The sequence below is a fragment of the Colius striatus genome, chromosome 9 (assembly GCF_028858725.1).
Source record: "Colius striatus isolate bColStr4 chromosome 9, bColStr4.1.hap1, whole genome shotgun sequence".
In the NCBI taxonomy this organism is placed as follows: domain Eukaryota; kingdom Metazoa; phylum Chordata; class Aves; order Coliiformes; family Coliidae; genus Colius; species Colius striatus.
Window position 1 is genome coordinate 10492014 of NC_084767.1, and position 10131 is coordinate 10502144.

Consider the following 10131-nt stretch of genomic DNA (forward strand, 5'->3'; position numbering starts at 1 on the left):
CCTATATTGTGTGTGCTCCAGTGGCTCCTGGCACCTTTGACAAAAACAGACCTAAAAGTGCAGACCCTTTTCCTCTAGCTCTGCTTACTATTCCCAGTCGTAGGTCCCTGTGTATGCAGTGAGTGAACTGCTTTTGCAGGTGAATGGGTACGTGGGAACCTGTGTCACAGCAGAATTAAAGGTCAGATTGTTTTTACTGAAAAGGCTTGTATATGCATTAGCACACAGCATTGCTGACCCTAGACAGGACCCACCTCTGAGTTGCTGCTCTTGGGTTGTCCTCAGGCCAATTGTGTGTCAGGTGGCTTGGTGGCTGTAAATGAGCTAATCTCAGCATTACGTTTACCTGAATGCTCACTCTCCAGAAATAAAAGTATGTGGCCTCTTCTTGCGCGTGTCTCCCCCTTACTTTGAAATGTGGAACTCTTATTCATAATACTTGTCTTCATCTTCATAAAGGAAGAATTCCAGCAACATTCTGAGGCTGAAAGTGAGGCAAACTGAAACAAAAACCAAGGAACTGACAGTACTAAAACTAATCCTAACCTGTTCAAGATGTGGCGTTCACCTTGCTCCTTTCTCACTCTCCCACAAAGCTCACCCCTTTGAAAGACTAGTAAATACAGTTTCATGGTGCATATAGATGCAGCTTGTTTTCCCATGTAAAGTCTCCTATTTTAGATACAATTAGTTTTCCAAACAGCAGGTTACGGGAGCCATGGATTCACCAGCATACATCCAGATTGTCAAGTGGAATGCCACAGCCTAACTACAATACCATAACAATAACATTGGCTTAATTAAAACAAAATATAGGTGTAAATAGTAGTACAAGGGTGTTTTTTCTTCCTCTTCCCTTGCATCTTGTAACAGAGACATTGTGAATTTGCAACTTCTGCATTGCTTGTGTGTGTAGAAACAACACCTTGATGGATGTCCAAGGCAAAAAAGAGGAGAGAAGGGTGATCACTTCGGCATCACGAATCATTTTTCCCTTCAAATCTCCCCAGGAAACCTGAGAAGGAACAGCCTTTATTTCATTTTCTAACCTTTGGTTTGGTCCATCCCTTCTTATCTTGAAGAGGCAATTAACTCTAAGGGTGGCCTTTAATGTAGGAGGAGTTTGGCAATGCAGTGTGGAGAAGATATGCACAGAGATTGGGCAGAGGCAGGAAGACCCACACAGTGTGGTGGCTGGTGTCAGTAGCATCATTAACTGATTAGGCATCATTAACTGATTAGACAGATCAGCCAAGAAGAGCTGTAGAGAAGATGCAGAGAAGACATTTGTTTGATTAGGCATGAAAATGGGAACTAGTATCAAAGTTTGAAATGACCCAAATGCCAATCAGACTGGAGCACGAAGGTGAATACTGCTGGTAACGGCAAAAAGACCTGTTTGCATGTACATTTACCTGGTGTTATGGCAACAGGAGTCAACTGCTGGTCAAAAACACCCAAAAACCTGCTCCAAGCAGCACTGAGCACCTCACAGAGCGGATTATGGTTACAGAAATCCAGCTGGGTCTGTCAGGGGGCAGTGGTGAGGCCGCAGCCTGTTCCTGTGCTCACAGTCGCTTTTAATTCAATTGCAGCCTTCCATTACTGAGGAAATAAATGTGGGAGGAAACTAAGGACAGACACAGAGAAGCAAATCAGGGCTAGGAAATAGGAGATACAGGCTTGCTGCATCTTGTTTGGCTCCATGGAGCTTTAGGAGGGCTGTCATATATCATGCCATTTATTATTTCTGCCCTGTGCTGGGATGAGAAGTCCATTACAGTATCGATCACTTGCCTCTGCTCAGCTCCGTGCTCTGCAACGCTCAGCACAGCTGAAAAAGCTTACAAGTGATTTCCAAATAGCTGCACAGGGAGAACTGAGGAAGAAATCGGAGTCAACATGGTTTTCCTTAATGGAATTCTCGGTTTAGCAAGCTTTTACCCAACTTAGGAAATTGCATTTTAAACAGGGTTAAAGCCTCAGCACAGCTGCAGGCAGAAGCTACAGCCACAATAAAGATTTCCTATGCAGTCTTCATTTACATGCTGACATAGTGACATAATCTTTAGCTGCCTTTGTCCCATGACTGTCACGTAACCTCTTCACCAGGCTCCTCCTCCTCCTCTCACCAGTCAATAATTTCTGCCCCAGAGAACTCGGGGGTGCAAGCTGTGAACCCCACTGAGTTCTTTTCAGAAGACTTGTCCTTGGGGTTATCATTTCCCTCCACTTCCAGGAGGGCTCGTAGCCAGCTCAGGACAGGGGGAAGTGATGAAAGACCATCCTTACCTGATAGTCTTCTTTCTTACCTGCAGTCTGCATTTTACTGCTGATCCTGCTGTGGATGGACACTAGAAGTTTCCCTCATCATCCTTCTTTAATGTGCTGCCTGTTCCATCCCCAGCTTTGCCTATGACACGTTCTTTATGCAGAGCAGCAAGAAGGTCTGCATCAGAAGATCCTTCAGCACTGCAGAGTGCTGCATACTGAAAGGGAAGCTGACAACCTGCCTTGTGTGCTTGTGACAGCATGTGCTGGTGCTGCTCCAACCCTTTTACATTCTGTATATAGCTCATATAGAAGGGATATGAGGGATAGATATGTATAGAAGGGATCCTTCTCCTGTTAGGGCTTCATTTCAGACATTCATCTCTAAAAGGGACACATGACAGACAAGCCAGGATGTCCACAAAGAAGGCACTCAGTGATGCTAAGAAAGAGAAGCTACACAGATAGATTGTACCAGGTGTTAGTGTCACAACAATAAATCTCTTTGTTTTTTTCCCTAAATACTCTTCAAAGCCATACCAACAGACACAGGATCTAAATGCTTGGGATGACCCATCGAGCCTTGAGTATGGGATCATTAATTCCAGTTGAAAAGTAATACCTGTACCTGAATATAGGTCCCTTAACAAAAAGACACCAAAGTTGTACAATTGGGTTTTTTTGCACACAGCTGAGGTTCAGTTCTGTCTTTACTCATGCCTTAATGAGTGGTGCTGTCTTGGGTCTCAGCCAAGTGTTTGCAATAGTAAACAGTTGGATTCTTGTGATGGCTTGGGCCATATCAACAGGTCACAGACCAAGCTATGCACTGGGTCAGGGCTCTGAGTGTCACAGGAGCTAGATGCTGGAGGACCTGGGCTAGTGTGGCCATACTTTGGAGAGGGAGGGACTAAGAAATGTTCTTCTCCCATTGAGTTATATGACCTGAGGCAGGGATGAGCTGTCTCTGCTTGCCTGCCTTCATGCTGGATGTGCATTAGAGTCATACCTTTAAAGAAAAGAGAGAAAAACTGACAGATACAATTCAAGGAGAAACATCATCACATCATCCTGAACATTTTCACCAGCCCTTGCCAATAACTGGGACAGTCCTTACCAAATGAAGGTCTCTGGTGTTAAACAGGGTATTAATCAGCAGCTAAACTGAATTCTACCAACTTCTGCACGGTGTGTACACACACTGCTTTGCAGCATCATTTCAAGGATCCTCTCAGCACTCCCACGTGCTCTTTCTTCCCCACAAACCGGGACTCCAGGGCATGTCTTAGACATGCTTTGAGGTTTGACGAGGCAGAGATGTCTCAGGAAGCAATGTGTCAGTGAAGAGTTCCATAAGCCATCTGCACGTAAAGCTACAGGTAACCAGTCTACACTTAACCATTTCAGCTACCCTCTTCCAGATGCCCTTGCCCAGCTACCCTCTTCCAGATGCCCTTGCCCCATGAGCTTGTCTACAGTGCCTCACCCTGAAATATTACTTGCTACTATACACTATTACTATATCTGCTGCCAGCCCTTTTCTGCATGTCAAACCCAATGAAGTTAGTCCCCAAATGACACTTTTCATCACTCTGCTGACTTCCCACAGGTGACCAAGGCCATGCAGATGGGAAACAAGACATGGTACTCCATGTAAAAGTAGCCTTTTCACATCTTCTGCAGTGCAGGCTTTAAAGCAGTCTCCCCCATGGTTCCCAACAGGCTCTGGGAAGGGCAGAGCTAAGGCCACAGGGAGAAGCACAGCACATGCTTGTCCAGGTCCTGATTTTCCTCTGTACTCCTTCATCTCTATAGCTTCACTGTCCGAGCCTGAAGTGCAGGTCCATTGGATGTTTGGGAAACGTGTAAGACACTGTAAGTCAACCACAATCCTGGGTAGATGCTGTGTGTACAAGCTCAGGATTGAGAGTCCCTCTCCTCAGAGCTGTCTGTTCTCTTTTCACGATCAACAGCACCATCTAGTGACCTCAAATCAGCTTCCAACACACCTGTGTGCCTTATCCAGCAGTTCAGACGTTACTCCAGGTCTCTCAGGTGAGGTTTGTCTGACTGTGCCTGGCTAGAGGGTTGCTCCCTAGAGGGTCTTGCATAGTGGAGGGCATTCGGCCACAGTCACAGACCTCTGAGCTGGGATGGGATGATCCAAGTTAACTCACACACCAAGAAACATCACTGAGCTGTGTGCCAGATCCTATTTGGCTCAGTGAGAAGCTTTTCTGCCTTCCTGAGTACCCCTCACATCTTCCACATTCCAAATAAATCTGTTCAGAGAAAGGAAAGACTCCTTTCTGTCCTTCCCTTGGTTCTCTACTGTGTTTGACCTTGCTCACATGTTGAGAGGACCCAAGCACACCCATCAAAGGTCATGGTTTGTCCTCAGAATCCCACTGGTGTCCATAGCAGATAACACAGATTTCAAGAGAGACAAAAGCATGGCCAACATTATCAGCTTAGAGCAACAGGCAGACAAGCAGCACGAGATCTCCAGCATGCAATGAGCCCTTCTGTTCCTCTCCCTGTCACCCCACCCTGCAAAAAAACCCACACAAATGAGTATCTGCAAGATGTGCACACAAACCTGGAGAGGCATCCCATCTGTGTCATCCCAGCTCCTGCAGTGATGCAGTTCACCCTCTTCACAACAGTCTCCAGAGCTCCCATGCTGGATTTAAGGACAGAGGACGTCATGGTGATGGCACTACCATTTTGTGCCTCATTCTTGTTTCTCAGCTGGGGCAATGTGCAGATTTGAACCCACTCTACCTCACTGCTGCATTCTCTCTTCCTCAAGGCACCTTGCAGGCTGAGGATGCTGAAAGGAAGGAAATGAAAGGACTCCCAAGTTTTGGACTGCTCAAGGTAAGGAATTTTGATGCATCAAGCACCTCCTCCAGCACTAAGGTCATGGGCCAGAAAAACCCTGCTATGTAAGATACATGTGGCAAGCTCTTATCTTTCTGCTTGCTCATTAAATCAGGTCTGTGATCCCAGCTGGTGCTGGAGGGCACTTACAGACCAGGGATCTGGAGCCCTGTGTTTATACAAGGATCCAGATTTCAACTCTCAAGTTTGCAGAGACAAGCTTGGGCAAGGTCTTTCAAAAGAAACTGCTTCAGAATCATGAAAAAGAATAAGACAGATGTTTAAAGCCACCCTCTTAAATCAATTTATTTCCTGGGCTTTACTGAGCTTATCTAAAGTGAGCAATAGTATTAAACTATTCTGCAATCTGGATTATATTTGCTCAGCTGGAGCAGCAGGATGGGGATTTTTAGCATGGCAGCAATATTCCAGGGTGGTTTTCTGGCCCCTGCACATCAAACATGCTCAGTTCACCTTATATGCTTATAGGCTTCTGGAGGCTTTTGGACAAAGGTATTTACTGAACAAATGAATGTTTATCAGCTGTGAAAATGTTACAGATGAAACAATGGGCCCTGATCTGATCTCTGATCACAGGTGTGACTTTGGAGATGTATTACACAGCTCTATGATCTATCTGAAGCACTGCAAAGGTCAAGAAATCAAATTGAATCTTAGGAATCACTGGGAGAGAAACAGAAAAATATCATTAGGTCAGTGTATGAGCACAGGGTACAACCACATCTTGACTACTATAAGTAGCAATAGTCCTGTTGTGGAAAAAAACCCACAAAGACAAAATAAAGGGCTATTCAATAACAAGAAGCATGGAGAACAAGAAACAACTGTCTGCTGTCTCTCCTAATACAAGAAATACAGGGCATAAAATGAAACTTGTAGGTGGCAGATTAAATTTAAAAGGAAAAAAAAAAAAGGAGGCAGATCCCTGCCCAATGTGTAGCAGAACTGTGGGAGTCACAGGCACACAGAACTGTGGGAGTCACAGGCACACAGAACTGTGAGAGTCACGGGCACACAGAACTGTGAGAGTCACAGGCACACGATGCTGGGGACACCAGAACTTTCCCTGCTCTGGACACACTCATGGGAAAAGAAAAGTCAGTCAAGGGAGAGCAGACAAAACACATGATTCTCTGGCTCAAGAAGTGTTTGAACTGCCTGGGAAGATGCTCCTTAAGCTGCTTTCTTAGCTTTCTTCTAGTCACTGTTGGCAGCCAGACACAGGGCTGACTGAGCATTTACTCAAACAGGAGGAGACGAGGGGCTCCTCAACCCAGGCTCGATGCCAGATGTTCCAAACAGACCTGCAGCTCGAGAGCCCTTTGACCCAGGCTTGGCTTCAGCCCAAGAGACACTGTAGTGCTAGTTTCAAGCCCCAGATCCAGAACTGAGTTCAGTTTCAAGGCTGATGACGCACTGTAGTAGGGTTTCAAGTCTAGCTGGGGTATTTTGGCTGGCCATTTCCAGCCAGGCATAGCCATCCCTGACAATCCCACAGTGGAGGACTGTTCAGTCATGGCAGGCGTTCCTACATGCTTGTGCTGTCACTTACATTGGAAACCTACTTCAAATGAAGTGTCCACATTTTACTGCTGATGGTAACTTGCAGCAGCTCAAGATGGAAAGGTTACAAAATACTCACATGGTCACCTTGATGCTCATCTCACAGCTTCATCCTGCAGTGCTGAAAACTAATCCCCAGAGCACTTACCCAGGATTGCAGAGTCACTCGACTCCTTCGATTCCTGAAGGAAAACCACACAGACCTCTTGTTGAATTCTCTGTGTTTCCCTTACCAGTTGGGAACTCTGGTTCCAGACTTTTAAAAAGCAGGTGATGGGTTTCCCAGTGGTTGGGGTCCTATGGGATGTTAGTTCTGGGAAGAACATAGAGCTTCCTCTACAAGAAAGAGGATTTCCAGCTTTCTTAAGAAGATAGAGATGATTTTTCAATACTTCTTCATTTCCATCTCATATTTGGAAGCCTGGGTGTTGATTGCAACCTTAAGATAAGAGTCCCCAACTGTCTTGTACTGAACTTTGCTCTCTACTTGCAAATCTCTAACAAGCTGCCATGGAGCTCTTTGCCAACATCTTTGCTTTGTTAAGTAAAAACCTTAACTGGTGTGACACAACCAGATGTACTGCCCACATCTCATCAGCTTCCTGCTGCTGCCAGGATGGGCCCATCAATTTCATTTGCCTTCCTTGTGGTGCCTTTTAACATTTAATTACAGAGCAGCACTTGTCAGTCACTTGAGTTATCATCTGCCAGTTCTGTCACCTCAGCAAGTGCTCAGAATCCCTCCAGCTTCTTTACCAGCAGGGTTTTGAGGTGGAAAGGTCTGTCCCAGGAACACCTTTAATAGCTTGCTGTTGACAGATCAATTAACGCTTGGCACTCCAGAAGTTAGTGTGGCTCAGGAGCTGTCACTGTGTCACACTTGCTCTCAGGATGGTTCATCACTCCTGGATATTCTTGTCCAGCAAATATGCAGGTACAAACCCCCATAGCAAGTGCCACGTGGCCTTGCTGGAGCTGAGAAGGGACCCATGTGGATCAGCTCCACAAGGTCCATGAGGTCCACAATGGACCTCACATGCTCTGTCATGGTCATCATGGTGTCTACCAACAAGTTGCATCAGATCCAAGCTAAATGGAAGCACCTGCAAGCAGGTATGGATGTGCATCACAGAATTCCAGAGTGTGGGGGTGGGAAAGGCCCTGCAGAGCTCCTCCAGACCAAGCCCTTGCTAAAGCAGGTTCCCCTGGCTCAGGGGGCACAGGAACGTGTCCAGCTGGGGTTGGAAACCTCCTGAGCAGGAGCCTCCACACCCTCCCTGGGCAGCCTGGGCCAGGGCTCCCTCACCTCAGCACTAAAGGATTTTCTCCTGCTGTGCCTGTGTTCCAGCTTGTGCCCATTACCCCTGAATGGGTAATGGTGCTAAAGGGTCATAGCCTCTGCTTCTTGGAGGCTCCACTGGGTGTTTTCTTTACAAGCCACTTTGGTGCCGTTGGCTGATGTTTCCAAAACTCACAGATCTTTAAAAAAAACTCACTTCATGTGGGGCAAAAAAAGGGATCAGACAGAAAAGTCATTCATCAGTGCAAGAACCTGTAGGTATGTGAAATCCACAGAGACAGAGCAGGGGTTATCTCAGTTCCCTTCTTTCTTGTTAATACATTGGAAAACAGGGATTAACTATGCAGCTGCATTCATGCAGTGGGGCTGACCACCTTTGCTTACACAGCTCCTTCTCCAACTCAACCATGACCAGTAGCAAGGCGACAGTCAGTCTCCATGTTGATCTATGCTGAAGCATAGGTATTTTTGGCATCAGTGGCAGCATGAAACTGTTTTCACCAGAGTTTTGGCTCTGATTTTGCCATCAGAGAGGCAGAACTCTCCTGAGGCCAAGTCTGAGAGCTTGCCAGGGCACTCAAGCTAAGCTCACCTCAGAGAATGGGGACTCGCGTTTAGGTCTGATGCCCCCTGGTAGGAAACGTGATGCAACAGGGATAATTAGTGTTACAAGAGTAAGAATGGAGTGAGTTTGTCAGAAGGGAGAGGCATGAGGCAGGGCCATGCACTGGAGATGTCTGTACAGCAGAGGGCACTCCGAAATTACAGATGTCGAAGGGAAAAAAATACATCAAATTATTGAGGCCGGACAAAAAAAGATGTGGGCTGGCAGGAGGAGTGGGGATTTCACCCCCAAACAAAGAATGCTCAGCCTTTATCCCACCACCTAAAGGGGACTTCAAAATATTGAAACCTGCATGAGAGAAACAGACTATTTTGCTAACAAAACACTTCTGAAGCCTTGAAGTCTTCACCAGTCCCTGCAGGGTTTAAGTTTTGGCTGGATTTACCTTTCTTTTGTGAAGGTATCACTTTGCAGCGACTTTGCTGGAGTCAAACTCGTTAATCAACGTTAAATCTGGCCTTTTGAGGATCTTAAGCTGTTACAGATGACTCTTCTGCAAAAAAAACAAACCCAAACCTCACAATGCCATCATCTTTCCTAAAGGCACAGAAATAGAGGCACCCAAATCAGGCAGGGAGCACCAGGAAAGTCCTTTGGGTAAAATCCCTTTGCTCTCCAAATAAATAAACGCCCACAATTGCAGAGACTCCAGCAGCTGGATCTTTGATGGTGATCTTGCCTCTAGAAGGCGAATGCAAATACACAGAGGACCACATTAGCTCTCTAAAGCCCCTGCTCTGAGCCCAGCAAACATCCCCCTGGGGCACACAGCATTGCCACCCCCTGCTCTGCCAGCACATCTCTCCTCTGTCATTATGAAGACAGTATCTTTTAGCAGCATTAGCATTTGAGATGATTCCCTGCTTGCACTCTAACAACCTAAAGGCCCAAAAGGATGGGGTTTGGGTAACAAACCCCAAAAGCATGAAATCTACAGGAAAGTGCAGGACTGCCCAGTGGGTTCAGGTGAGCCCTGTGCAGGTCAGATCCCACGAGTTTCCCAGGGAAGGGAATCCTGGAAGTGGAGGGATCTCTGCAAGTCAGTCCAAGGATCCCAGCTCAATAACAGAGAGACAGATAATAGCATTTGAGCGCTATCTTCTCCAATTCAATTGTATTGATTTATTGCCTGTCCAATGAAGCCATCAAGTGTACAAAATGGTTAATCTTATATATTTTTTTTCCCTGCTGTCTGCTCAGAGGAGTGAAGTTGCAAGCACAGACTCACGCAAGGAGGGAGGTGGCGGGGGCCGGCATTTGGCTTTTTGCAGGGCAGATGCTGTGTTGTATCCATGCAAAGCAAATCCCAGTTTAGCACAGGGCAAAGGAAGGGCACTCTTCCCACTTGAAGCTCTCACTGAAAAGCTGTTACACCTGAAGTCTGGAGTTGCTGACACACCTCACTGGGATCGCTGTGCTGGCCCAACCTTTAGGAGCTAGCAGAAACATTGGCATCACCATCCCGAGC